We start from the raw sequence: 12,807 nt of genomic DNA, 5'->3' as shown, positions 1-12,807 counted from the left end.
AAAGAAAATATCAGATCACAGTTTCAAATACAGTGTAGAGAAGTGCACACTGGCTAAGCTATCTAGAGACAGAGATAAAGAACTACTTCATAAAGACAGAGATAAAGAACTATCTCTGCCTCTAGATAGTGTTACCAGTCTGCTCTCTCTGTATCTGATGTTTTCTTTCCTTTTTAATTAAGAAATTATACTCTGGCCGGGCAGGGTGGCACACGCCTGTAATCCCAGCACTTTGGGAGGCCAAGTCTGGCGGATCATGAGATCAGGAGATGAAGACCATCCTGGTTAACACGGTGAAATCCCATCTCTACTAAAAATACAAAAATTAGCCAGGCGTAGTGGCAGGCACCTGTAGTTCCAGCTACTCAGAAGGCTGAAGCAGGAGAATCGCCTGAACCCGGGAGGCGGAGGTTGCAGTGGGCCAAGATCGCACCACTGCACTCCAGCCTGGTGACAGAGCAAGACTCTGACTCAAAGAAAAAAGAAAAGAAAACAGAAACTCTACTCTGTGCTTGTTTCTGTTCACAGGCTGCTGCTCAAGCTTCCAGTGACTCAAAGGAGTGTGATGTGGCATTAAAAGCATTCCAGGTTGCCCTTTCCCTTGGAAAAAATATACATACATACATACATTGCCTATAAGCATAGTAGAGCCAAGTACAATGCACTATATATAATATACATTATATAAACATTATATATACATTATATAAACATTATGTAAACATTATATAATGTGTACTACACGCACATTATATAATGTGTAATAGTGTAAAAATAGAAAAATAGAAAATATGCTGTCCTTAGACTATATTTAATTTGTAAATGTTTTAAAAAGAGAAACTAGAATTTTTATTGCTCTCAATGAGCAAAGAAAGAAAAGTGCAAGAAAGGGAATGGATAGAGCCTTATCAGGGTTATGTAAAATAACTAAATTTTTCTATATTGGAAAATAAATTTAATTTTTATTTCTAAATTCGTGTTTTGCCTCTGCATATATTATGCCAATAAGAATGATGCCTCAGTGATCCTTAGCCATGTTTTTTTCTAATTCAAAGTGTTAATCATAATATCTCATTCTTCTGAAGGCCCCTGAACCAACAAAAACAATGATAGTAAGGAATAGACTATTTCTTTTCACCAATACTAAGAATTGAAGGGTGAAGTTAAGTAAGACAAACTCGCTGCTGATCAGTGTCTGCGAGACAAGAGTGAGAAGCAAATCAACACTCATTCCCCAGGTTATGAAGTGCATCATAATATGTTAATGTTGACTCCATAATATGGGACTTGCTTGCATTATTAATTGCTAGCTCATTACTCATCATAAATGTGTTCATTCTGCAACACTGTTAGGCAAGAGTGTTTGCACCGTGAAGATCAAGCAAAAATAACTCCCACAATTGTTGAATGGCACACTTACAAACACGTGATTTCTAAATTGCAATGATCAGGGCCAAAAAATATCATGAAAATACTTAGTTGCCAACTTGGGAAAAAACATATCTTTGCCATGACAAAGAGTATCAAGAATATTTTCAGTTTCTGGAATGCAGTGTGTTAATAATTTCGAGAATTTCTCAGGAGTCTGATGCCACGAAGACCTGCCTTCTGACACCAGAGAATATGTGGCTTTGGTCTAACCCACCACACTGTAGCTGAAAGTTCCTAGGTTACTAGGCTAAGAAAGTGCTTACGATACTGTCTGTTCTAAAAGTCAAAATGGCTCCACATGCTTGTCTAGGCCTTTGAAAAATATTATTATTTTTATTTTTATTTTTTTTACTTTGTGGTAGTAACATGTATTTATGAAATCTTGAAAGTTATATAGGTTTATTTAGAGTAACATGCAATTTTATTTGGTAAAGCTAGTGAATTTTGCTCAGAATTCTTTATGCTTTTTTTTTGTTTGTTTAAGATGAGACAAGAATAACTCATCTGTGGTATTTATTACAACAGTTTTGTCTAGCATCATCCTTACAAGTGCAGAGATGGTGACCATGGGGACAGAGAAGTTCTGGGAAGCAGACGTGGACAAGTGGACTCTTTCAATGAAAACAAAAGTGACATCCAGAATACATTAAATTCTAAAATGTAAATGCTTAATCAACATGTGAAGATACCAAAAGCACTTCGGGCTTATTAATGTTATGTTATTCATCCCTAGCTGTTCAAAAAAGTACTCATTAAGATTGTTCCAGTATGTAGAACGTAAATAAAGTTTATACTTTATTTCCTATATTTGAAACACTAGCTTAATACCTGGAATTTTGTCACCTCTCCATGTATGTTGCTAAAAATAAAAATGTAAGTTAGAAATAAATATATTATTTAAAATAAAAATAAATATTGTTAATATATGTTGTTCAAAGTTGTTGACTTTTACAACATTGTAAAGCTATGTTCACAATGTAATCTTAAGAAAATGAGAAGTACTGAATAAATATATTTTTTGTTGTTCGTTGCCTTTATGATTTTGGTTTTGAGGATAGTAGTAACTAAGATTTGGAAAGAATTTTTTTCCTAAAATAAATTAACTTCTAAACATTTCTTAATAAAAGGATATGGGACATAATTTGAGCTTCTCATGACCACTGATCATTACTTGGCAGAACTCATCATACACATTTCTGTGATACCACGAGCCTCTCAGGCCTTCTGAGCTCTGCTGAGTTGGTGATTTCCATAAAACACACCTGGTGCTGTCTTATTTTGGTGTTCATGTCTGACCTGTGGCCTTATTCCCTGCTGTCAATCAATTGCATGTTTCCCTGCAGCCTGTGTTCTTGTCTCCAACAGAAATTCCCAGGATCTGGTTTTCTCCTCTAAGGTTGTAAGCTATTCCACCAAAAGTATTGAGTTCTGAATGCATCCTTTCTTCAGTTGTATGCTGAGTGCTTACTGTTTGCAACATACTATTAGGTATTGGCTGAGTAAAGATGAAGATGAAATAAGCAATGATCTCTTCACATAAAGAAACTCACAAACACCAGGAGGAACAGCCAGATATGAAGTACAAAGTTGAACAAGGACCCGAAGGAAGAAGTAATTCTTTCTGGTCTGGGTCAGACAAAATTCACAGAGAAACTAGTTGGGCCAGCTTGGATATATGAATGCAACTATTCCAGGTGAAGAAGGGATGAAAGAGAAGCATTCCAAACCGAAATGAGCAAAGCTACCCAGCAAACGCAAATGAGCAAAGATATCGAGCTGTAAATCTGCATGGTAGGTCCAGGAGAGCCACTGTGGTACAGCGTGATTACAGAGTGAAGGACACAGGACTCTAGTCCCAGAGGCTCTCTGGGGAGTAGATGCAAGCAGCTTTCCAAGAGTAGTGATGGTGGAACCAGGTCTTCACCTATCAGCAAGAGAGGGCATAGGTATGTAGGTTAGTGTCAGATTGAAACAGGCCTGCATTTTAATGTGAATATGCAATGAAAGTTGAGAGAAGGTTTTAAAGCAGTGAAGTGAGGGGACAGGATCTGTTTTGGAAATACTTAGCATATTGAGGGTAATGGATTCAGCAATGGGGCAGTGGCTATAGGAAGACCATCTAGGGGGACTTTGGAATGACGCAGAGGGGGAAAAGTAATGACCAAGGGACTTGTGGGGAGGCTGAAAGTTGGGCAGACATTTCTGAGGGACTTTAGGAGATAGGAGGAAAGGCAGCTGCTAGTGCAAATGCCTAGATAGATGGGGATATTGGCAAAGGCAAAACAGGCTGCAGGTCATACAATGCGGCCAGGAAGGGACCAATGAATTTTTTATGGACCATTGCATCTGAGGTACCGGAGGGAAGTCTAACAGTAGGGGCGTGCTGGTAAATGTTTAACAAGCGGCTTTGCTGGCATAAGGGGATTCCTGACTGATAACATTTGCCATTTTCTGTGGTGTAAATAATACTCTCATGGTAGATTTCATGCTCCCAACAAGAATCTTCCTTTAATTGTGCCTCTTATTTTATTTTCTTATCTAGTTGCACTAACTAAAATTTCCAGGAGGGTATTACAGAACAGTGAAAGAGGTATGTTTACAGTGGTAATTGGAATGCTTTTGAATTATTCGATTAAATTGGGACAATTTTTTTTTTAAACTCTTCTTTTTCTGTATTTATTTTTTGTTACTGTTGTGTTGTTTTTGAGACAGAGTCTCACTCTCTCCCCCAGGCTGCGGTGCAATGGCATGACCTTGGCTCACTGCAACCTCCACCTGCCAGGTTTAAGCAATTCTCCTGACTCAGCTTCCTGAGTAGCTGGAACTACAGGCGCTGGCCACCATGCCCGGCTAATTTCTGTATTTTTAGTAGAGGTAGGGTTTCACCACTTTGGCCAGGCTCGTCTCAAACTCCTGACCTCAGGTGATCCACCTGCCTTGGCTTCCCAAAGTGCTGTGATTACTGGAGTGAGCCACCGCACCTGGTCTCTTTTCCTTATTTTTGATGAAGTTTATAAAGCTCAATCCAAAATGTGTGCTAAATTTTTATCTATGAATTTTAATATTTATATTTAAAGTATTATTTTCTAAAATCTACCAATACATGAAATATCCTTCTGTTTAATCATTGTAATACTACTGAAACGAATTTCCATATTTATTGATATTTTCATTTGCTCCCAAATTCTATGTTGACATTTATTTATAAGTTTTGAATCAGCATTTATTTATATGTGAAATTTGCTGTAGTTTTCTTTTTATACGTGTCTTCTCTGGGTTTCCTGTGAAATTCATAAAAATATTTAGAAAATTCCTTATTGGTCTACATGCTGGAGGGGTTTGTAAATCACTGGCGTCATCTCATCCTGAAATATCTTGGATAATGCATCCATGCCATTTATTGGTGTCATTCCTTTCTTAGGGTAAATGGAGGATGCTGAGGTCTCAGCATGGAGAGGACCAGGCAGTCACTGAAGTGGATACAAATGGGCCCTACAGAATCTGCCTTTTGCTGCTGCTGAAAAGCAAGGTTAATGGAATTTCTGCAGGAACATGAGCATTAATATGATTTCCCCATTTGTTCCCTCTCTTCTTTACATGTACATAGCAAATTAATTAAATACTTCTGCAGCATGGCTAAATCCTTGTTATTGTCATAAAAATTAAGCATAATAACTTCAGTGCTAATTATGTATTTTTGACATCATGTTTCATTCCAGTTGAAATACCCTTAAGCACAGGAGAATGGCCATTTAGTGAAAGTGAAACATAAAAGGGAATGCTTTTAGAGTCTTGGATTATTTTTCAATTGTAAACGGTCCATAAAGTGACTATTTGTAGCACTTAATATTTATATATAATCACACTTCAAAACGAAAATAGAAAATAACAAATGACAAAATATTTTTATGATTTTTGTGATCAGGAGTTTTAAAACTCTTAAAAGACCTTAGTTTAAAGTTATTAGAGTTACTACTTCCATTTATTAGGCACCAATGGTATACCAGATCTCTTAATTTTTCCAACAATTCCTATGGGCCACATCATTTCCTTTTTCGAAAAAGGTTAGCATGCTTAAGAAAGTTAAACAACTTTATCAAAAAGCTTCTAGAGAATGGAGCCATTTGCTAAGATTGTCTGTAACAAAATACCACAAACAGAGCAGCTTAAAGCAACAGAAATGTGTTGTCTCACAGTTCTGGGGGCCAGAAGTCTGAAATTGAAATGTCAGGAGGATCATGTTCCCTCCAAATGCTGTCTGCAGAGGACCCTTCTTGTCTCTCCCCAGCTTCTGGAGGTTGCTGGGAATCCCTGCTGCTCATTGGCTGGTAGAATAATCAGTCTCCTTCATCTTTACATGGCCTCTTCCTCAGGTGCCTGTCTGTCTGTATGTCAAGTGTTCCCCCCCTGCTTTTTTTTTTTCAGATGGAGTCTCACTCTGTCGTCCAGGCTGGAGTGCAGTGGCGTGATCTCAGCTCACTGCAAACTCTGACTCCTGGATTCAAGTGATTCTCCCGCCTCAGCCTCTCGAGTAGCTGGGACTACAGGCACCAGCATGCCTGGCTAATTTTCGTATTTTTAGTAGAGACAGGATTTCACCATGTTGGCCAGGCTGGTCTCAAACTCCTGAACTCGAGTAATCCACCCACCTCAGCCTCCCAAAGTGCTGGGATTAAAAGTGTGAGCAACCACGCCCGCCCTGAAATGATGTATTTCTAAATAAGATCACATTCTGAGTTACTGGGATTTAGGAATTTGATGTGTGGGTTTTTTTTTGGATGGGGGCACAATTTAACCCATAACAGGAAATAAGAAGCAAATATGTATTTGAACCTGTTCTTTCAACTTCAAAACCTACTGCCCATGTGCTGCCTTTGTAATCAAAACTAAAACCTTTCCATTTAACATCTGAAATTGTTACCTGCCTGTTCACATGACTATCTTTCCTCCCCAGGCTCTAAGCTCTTTTAGGACAGACATATCATCATATTTCTGATTTTACCCCCATCCCAAGAGATAAGTGTCTAGTATCCATTCATTAGTAACTCTTCATCATGCTGAAGAGAAATGATTCTGTAAAAGGAATGGAGATGATTACAGTAGTTTAAATGTTGAGATTATATGTTATAATTCACTAGTTGGATCTTTTTCATACTTGATGCCAAAGAAATGAGATACAACTAATAAATTTTGGGATCTGGAATATACTCGATTCCTTGATGGAACCCATTAACGAAGCTTAGAAGAGTGAACATAGGTGTGCCTTTTTTGTAACTTTAATAGGGATGGCATTTTAAAAGCTTGGGGAATTTGGAATTCTGAGCATCCCCATTAAGTTTTTCACAGTAAAAGAGTATTATTAATTAATTGCAGAAACATCCTAGAATGTAGATACTTAGGAACAGAACTCACATTGGCTTGAGTTGGCTATAACTCTGTCATTCTGAGACAGGAAGGTAAAATATCACAAATAAAAAGGAAAGAATATATAGAGGGTGATTTCTAAGGCAAAGGATACTCATGTTGATTGGACAATTTATTTGTTTATTCAGTTGTCTATTCATGCATTCATTTTCATTTCATCCATCCAAATAGTACTAACATTGTCAATATGCTAATAATGGAAAGGTCTAGAAAGACTGTTCTGGTTCTGTGGCTTCCCCTGGAGTCTTCTCAAATGGTGGCAATTGTTTTTGTTTGTTTATTTCTAATGTCTACTGTAGACTAGCTCTGGTGGCACAGAAACTATACATTCTCAATGTTGCTTCCTAAACATTGTCCCTTTCCTTACTTAAGTATACCCAATGAAGCTGGGTACTGTGATGCATGTCTGTAATCCCAGCTACTGGGGGCACTGAGGCTGGAGGATCCCTTGAATTCAGGAGTTGGAGGCCAGCCTAGGCAAGATAGACACTTTCTTTCTAAAAAACAAAGCAAAATAAATGCCATTTCTATCTCATTTCTCTACCGCAGAACATTTCAGCACCTTTTTCTCTCTTTCAGAGCTCGTTTTCCTTCCTGGACACTGACATGTCTACATGGATCTTTCATTCCTTCTTTGCGTGGAATGATCTTGCATGCAGCCATCCACTCTTAGGGCCCCACTGTAAATCTTGCTGTTACTAAACTATATGAACGGTGCCACTTGCAAAGCCTCAAATCCAGAGATCCCACATCTCCCCATAACCAAATCCAACACTTGCACACTCCCTGTTTGCCACACTGCTCGCAGCACGACCCGACCTTGCTCCTTTCTCTTAAGGGCCAACTTCCCTGTGCATTACTGTAATTGTAATAATGAATGTAGTTCCAGCATCTAAAGAACTTGCATCAGGAATAGGTAAATCTGGAATAATATACAGCCCCTGAGATCAAGTAACTTTGGTTTTGGTAGGAGAACTTGATAGGTTAAAAAAAAATCATAGGACAGTATATTAACTATTGTTAACTGAAAGCAGGAAGCACACGGGAGAGATGCTTAAGCCAGTTTTCAAGATTGGATTTAGAGAAGGTTCCAAAACGAAATCTCCTCTCCAACCGTCTCAGGGAGACTTTCTGGAAAAATGATTTCTAGACTGAATCCTCAAAGACAATTTCCTATTTATTTCTAAACAAATACGGTGATTTTGATCATTATGCAAATAATTTTCATTATAGACATAATACTTAAAATCTTATGTATAACATACAAGACTTTGTTCCTTAACAGTAGACATTTTCCCATCAAACTGTAAGCTTTTCTAAAAAATAATAATAATTAAGAATTAAATCTGGCCGGGTGCGGTGGCTCAAGCCTGTAATCCCAGCACTTTGGGAGGCCGAGATGGGTGGATCACGAGGTCAGGAGATGGAGACCATCCTGGCTAACACGGTGAAACCCCGTCTCTACTAAAAAATACAAAAAACTAGCCGGGCGAGGTGGCGGGCGCCTGTAGTCCCAGCTACTCCGGAGGCTGAGGCAGGAGAATGGCGTAAACCCGGGAGGCGGAGCTTGCAGTGAGCTGAGATCCGGCCACTGCACTCCAGCCTGGGAGAGAGAGCAAGACTCCGTCTCAAAAAAAAAAAAAAAAAAAAAAGAATTAAATCTCTGTTCCTAAATCAATGCAACATTGTCTTTTTAACTTTGTTATTATTATATCCTCTTTACAGTATATTTGCTGTTTGAACCCTCCGTCTAACTGCAGTTCATTCAAAAAAGTTCATTTTGAAAGAACAAATGAAATACACATGATATGGATTGGCTGTGTCCCCACCAAATTTCAACTTGAATTGTATCTCCCAGAATTCCCACATGTTGTGGGAGGGACCCAGGGGGAGGTAATTGAATCGTGGGGGCCAGTCTTTCTCATGCTATTCTCCTGATAGTGAGTAAGTTTCACGAGATCTGATGGGTTTATCAGGGGTTTCTGCTTTTGTTTCTTCCTCATTTTCTCTTGCCGCCTCCATGTAAGAAGTGCCTTTCTCCTCCTGCCGTGATTCTGAGGACTCCCAGCCATGTGGAACTGTAAAATCAATTCAACCCCTTTTTCTTCCCTGTCGTGGCTATGTCTTTTTCAGCAGTGTGAAAATGAACTAATACAACACACAATTTTTTTTTTCTAGCATTTGGAGCCAACAAAAGCAGTTTCCTCTCCTCAGTCAAAACTTTCAATTAATAAACTTGTGATGCTGATTGAATGAAATGATAAAGTATGTAATTTCTAATAAAAATAGTGATGATATATTATCCCAAGCCTTTAATTTCTAACTTGAGAAATAGTTATAAACATATTAACTTACAAGATGGTTAAAATAACCCTTTCAAATAAGGAGAGATGGCACCCTCATTTCACAGATCTAAAGTAGTTTGAGGTGTGTTGACTGACCAAGGTTATATACTTATCCCCAAACCTAAATTCACCCTTGGTCCTCTTATAGACGAATGCTTTGAATTGAGTTTAATCTAACCTTTATTACTTATATTTTTAAAAATATACTTGAGCATTCAGTTTCTATCTTTCTGTTTTACCCATTTGAAATAAAACTTATTTCCCAAAACAACAAAAAATGAAATAAAACACAGAAATGAAAACAGTATAATTAAGATCAAAATTATGTACTTGTTCCCCTTCCCTCGGGAAGGGGAACATCACACACTGGGGCCTATCAGGGGGAGGGGGGAGGAGGGAGGGATTGCATTGGGGAGTTATACATGATATAAACGTTATGCACATGTACCCTAGAACTTAAAGTATAATAAAAAATAAAAAATAAAAAATAAAAAAAAAATTATGTACTTGTAACATCTGCAGCATACTATGCCACAATCAGAAAAAAAATAAATGCTAAAGGATAATATCATTAATTCCTTTGGACCATCATGTTATATCACATGAAAAACTGTATTTTAGCTTTTCTTCTACTTCAGTTAAAAAAGCAATGTGATGACTTTCATAGGCCAGTCATTGTTCTTGGCACAAGAGCTAGAAAGATGAGCCTGCACGTCCCCCAAACTCACAGAAGCTTCTGATGCAGTGAGAGAGACACAGATTAATAAGATTTGGAGAACATGGTAGGTACTAAAACTATGGCAGCTCTTATAATAAACATCACTGTCATCTCTAATTATTTTAAAATATGTGTGATTTATTTTTATGTAAATTATATATATAATACATATAAGGTTCTTTAGAACGTTTCTCAATATTCACAATTGCATGTTTTTAATGAGATGCAAAAGTCACAGAAAATAAAAAGCTAGAATAAATGCTTCCTCAAACTTCCCTTGTATCATTTTACAAATCCCACTCCAATAGAAAGTCAAGTTAGGTAAATAAAGCTTTTGTAAAATGGAATTATCATAGTTGTACGGATGAATATTTACATGCCCGAGAGCTCTCCTATCTAATTTATGCCACACTCATCCTGCTCAAACACAATGATGAGGTGGATCTGCTATTTGAATTACGAATACTATGCTGAATTCCTAACAGTCTAAAAAGCTGAAAATGGTGTTGGAGGTCAGGGGCTGGTGCCTGGATATTAGCCCTAACAACTCTGTGATATAAGGTCACAGAAATCACTGCTATCAGCCAGGCATGAATTTTGAGTTATTTTATTAGTGATGGTGGCTGACTGATACCAAACTCCAGCTATAGGTGTGACTGCTTGGTTACAATGTATCTTCCAAAAGATGCAAGGAAAACTCCACACTGGTTCAAGATTATAAAAAATCCACTTTAGATACATTTGTTTCTATATTAAATCATCTCAATAAAAATTAACTATGCTAGGAATCCAGGCACCTAATTTCTTCTGAAAGATTTCCACTTGTTGACAATAAGCATTAACTAGTGCCAGTGGTGTTATTTGTACTCAGTTTACATTTATTGAAGCAAAATAAAGCTCTAACTAGGTGGAATATTTTTTTCAATCACAGAAATAGGGTGAGTTTTAAATGGAACAAATTGTATTGTCCAAGCTTATGAAAATAAGGAAGAACTACTTTTATTTTTGTAGAAGACAAAAAGAATGACTTTTTTCCTAGAGTCAGTGAAGATCGTCAAAAAAACAATAATTTCAGTTGTTTATAAATCAAATATTAAACCAATTGTTAGTCTTCCGAGAAAGTTATGTGTACCAGAAAAATTCTAAAATGGTTTAAAAATGTATTAAACTCATTACTTACTTCCATAGAATCCATGTAAGATGAACTAACTCCACACAGTTTAATGTTAGGATTAATAAAAAATGTTAGAACATGCCTTCCAGGCTAAGGTATTAAAAAACCCAACGTACTATATCTGTAGGGAGAACTTACAACAATAAAAACAACAACAAAAAGCACAATGATGCAGATAGGACAAAATGAGATTAAATAATTCTACCACGTCTCCAAGCAAGGAGAAAAATGGTATACTGTGGTGGATCATGTGGCTTCATTACTGTGTAGTCATCTAGAGAGACTAAAGCCAAGAATAGCACGGTGACCCTAGAAATTTTTTTTTTCCTTGAAGATCTGTTGAGAACACAAGGAGGAAAGTTTTTGATAATCCCAAATTGGAATAAATTGTACCTAATTAAGAGAAGACAGAGTGGAAGTTCAAATTTGAGTGGAACTTCTAAATTATATAAACCATCAGGTTTTTTAAAATACTGAATAAGTGCACAACAATATATAAAATTACAAAAAAATCTCATTGATAAAGTAGGGCAACAAGTATAAATGTGTATTGTACTTCACCACACTTCTGCACATCTCATTTAACTATTTTAGATATTTGGTTATTTACAGAAATGACATGCAAACTATTTAAACATCAGCATGGCCCAGGTGATAGCCAGTCATAGCAAACACTAAGCAGGTTTCTTTAATTCCAAACAATGGTAAAGATAATTGTCACTGTTCACAGAGTGGATAATGTAAGCCAAGTACTTTTCCTAGTATTTATCACGATAATGTTCCCACATAGGCAAATGATCTCCATCTTAGAGACAATTAAAGTTACATTCAAAGAGGTTTCATAACCTGCTCAAAGTAGCATAATTCATAAGCTGAACCCAGGTATGCATGGATCAGACACACATACGCTCTCTCCATCTCCCTCCACGGAGGTGTTCACTGTGATAACTAGAAATGAAAGTCTACTATTGGTTCTTGCAGAAGAGATCAGTAGGTACCCATCAATGGCTTCTCCTTCCCTTTTATACTGTAGAGTTAGGAGTCTCTACAGGGCTAGGTCGGGCTGATGTTCTCAGCACTTAATGCCTAGCTGGGGCCACGTAGCTGAACTGTGGTTGCAGAACAGGAATGCAAGTGTCAAATACCATTTCGATATCTGGCCATAGACCCTCCTCACATGGTACTCTACTCTCTCTCTTCCACTCTGAGAGCTGGATTTGACTTCCAGGTTGACCTTACATGCCCTATGTAACAAATATAGAGACGGGTAGAAATGGAAAGTTAGTTATAACTATAGACTTAACAAAGGGTGAAGTTTAAACATATAGCCATGAAGACCAATATGAAAGCATAGCTATAGATGGATATGTTCCTTATTTCAGAAATAAATTCAAGTGATCATCAATGCCTTTTCTTAAAGTCTGTTTACAGATAAAATATGCTAAATATATATATATAGTATGAAAATTATAAATGAGCACAGTGGATTATAACGATTTCCTGATGTGCTCTCCATCCTAAAGAAAACAATTACTCAAATTCCACATCAAACCTTATTTGTCAAATTAAATATCACAGATTACCACCAATGTTTAGATAAGAAGTTGACAAAAGTATTTCACAAAAATAGGGGACTGGCATTTTTTTCTACTCGCAGAAAGACAGAGGGTGTAAACTCATCTGCTCTTTATGGGAACTAAGGCATAAGGATAAAT

At 37.2% G+C, this 12,807-nt stretch overlaps 1 protein-coding gene across 1 annotated transcript in view; it reads right to left on the bottom strand.

Annotated features, from left to right (window-relative positions):
• The window catches only part of CSMD1 (CUB and Sushi multiple domains 1), a 2,074,981-nt gene that overhangs the window by 1,670,274 nt on the left and 391,900 nt on the right, over positions 1 to 12,807 (bottom strand). The gene's annotated exons all lie outside the window — the stretch shown is intronic.

This window comes from Trachypithecus francoisi, unplaced genomic scaffold, assembly GCF_009764315.1.
Source record: "Trachypithecus francoisi isolate TF-2019V2 unplaced genomic scaffold, Tfra_2.0 Contig01558, whole genome shotgun sequence".
Classification (NCBI taxonomy): Eukaryota; Metazoa; Chordata; class Mammalia; order Primates; family Cercopithecidae; genus Trachypithecus; species Trachypithecus francoisi.
Note: the sequence above shows the minus strand (reverse complement) of the source record. Positions and strands in the feature narration are given on the sequence as shown.